Here is a 2,066-nt window from a genome sequence, read left to right on the forward strand (position 1 = left end):
TTTACCAACAATAACAGGTTTGAAAAGAATTTTGAAAGATCTGAGTGTCGGCCCTGATCTCTCATATAAGCCTTAGACAAAAGTGAACGAGTGTGCGTTTTAATGTTTGACAAAATTTCAATAAAAAAGAGCTCTTTTACACTCAAAAGACTGACACTGTAAGAGGCAAATTAGACTGGCACATGGGGTAACTCCAAATCCCAACCAACCAAGCTTTTATGATCAAGGAAATTGAAAGTGGATGGAAGCAACCGATTAGGTATGAGTTATCTCAAAAAGGTACAAAAGAACTTACCTACGAAACATAGTGAAAAAATCTATAACAAAATAAGAGACAATTGGTATAACGGTGGATACACTAGTACCCATGGGCAGAAAATTTAATACATAATAGTCTAAGGATATGTTAAAATATGTAAGAAATAACTTCAGTAGGGGATTCTCTATGCAGTTGTAAATTTTGAAGAGGACTCTAAAACGCCCATTCGAGTTGCTCCTAAGTTTACAAAAAAACTTGTCATCTCAACGGCCTTCTCCAAATTAAGTTAGCTCTGCACTTCGTTTGTTTAGCTGGTCTGTAGCAGCTGTATTAATGGTTTTTGCGTCGCTTCTCTGGGTGGTGCATCTTCATTAGCTAGATATTTTTTAAAGATTGGATGCTAAACATAAAAGCCCTTGTAAGAAGATCTGAAACTAAATAATAATTTTAAATTTCTACTGACTTATCGTCTCAATCAGGAATCTTTTGAAAACTTGAAATAGAGGTGATAGCGCTAAACAATTTGATGAAGCGTTTATGATCTCAATGTGTAATATAACTTCAAAATCTGGAAAAATGCCAGTTTGTGTTGATGATCGAGGTAAATTTTTTTTGGAGATAAAACCATATTTCATAATGAGGACACAGGTATGCTAGAGAGCATTTTAATTGTAGAAGATATACTGTTAATGATCAGTCTATCATAAATGTTCTAGATTATATAGATGGTTACACTGTTATACAGATCAAAAAGAAAATTAACTGTGGTATTTGAATTTGATTCTGTAATTGAATCGGATTAGTCTGTGCCATCTAATTAAATGACACATTTCAAGCCTGAGGGTCATGGTTTTGGCAGTCAGCATATTCCATCTGACAAATTGATGACAGTTCAAAAATCAATGGAAAATATATTCGAATAAACATTCCCAAACATATGGCACGTGACAGATGTTATAAGGAAGACAAAACTCTATCTCTCAGAAGCCATTGTAGGAACTTTTCTTATTAAGTATGATAAATGAGAATATTAAGATAAATAGCTGTTATGAATAAAAATTCGTTCTTCCCAAGAAAACTAGCAAAAGTATCTCATAAATGATATCTTCAACATATGCATTCTGTGTGTTGTAAATAAGTTATTCTTTGCAAAATACACACAAAAAAGATATGTCAGTAACTTTCCTTTAAATCACAAATCACCTTCAATACTACAGGCTTGGAACTCGGATTTGGCCTCAAAGCACAAGACAGAAGTGCAGACGATGCATAGCAGAAGACACTAGAATACAATGACGTTGTGAGTGACGTAGTCGATGACCTCATAATGATACATTTTATCCCATCCACCAGAGGTTCAAACGCAGACATATTAATTATTGTTTTATAAAGAGTGGAGCATACCCTGCCGCTATGTTTTATTCGATATATAACAAAAAAACGAACTGTGTTATTAGAGATAAGATCAGCTTGGGTAGGTTTCCTTTTGATAAAGAATTTTAAAGTTATATAAAGGTTTTATCACATGGGTTACGGTTAATTTGATTTGAATAATAAATGGCAGTTTAACCATGAAGAGCTCGCGTGTAGATATGAATATTTATTTGGATATTAAGTAAATAATCAGGTTGAGTTCTTATCTTATTACATTAGTGTGTGGATATTCAAGATGGAGTATTATTTAAATATATTACATTTTTAAAAATAATTTGAAGGTGGATTATTAACTGAATTGTACTTTTTTTTTATATGGTTTTTATTTGAATATACAACTATCAATTTTCATATCGTTTTTCCTGCATGAACC

Source organism: Penaeus monodon, chromosome 15 (assembly GCF_015228065.2).
Source record: "Penaeus monodon isolate SGIC_2016 chromosome 15, NSTDA_Pmon_1, whole genome shotgun sequence".
Lineage (NCBI taxonomy): Eukaryota > Metazoa > Arthropoda > Malacostraca > Decapoda > Penaeidae > Penaeus > Penaeus monodon.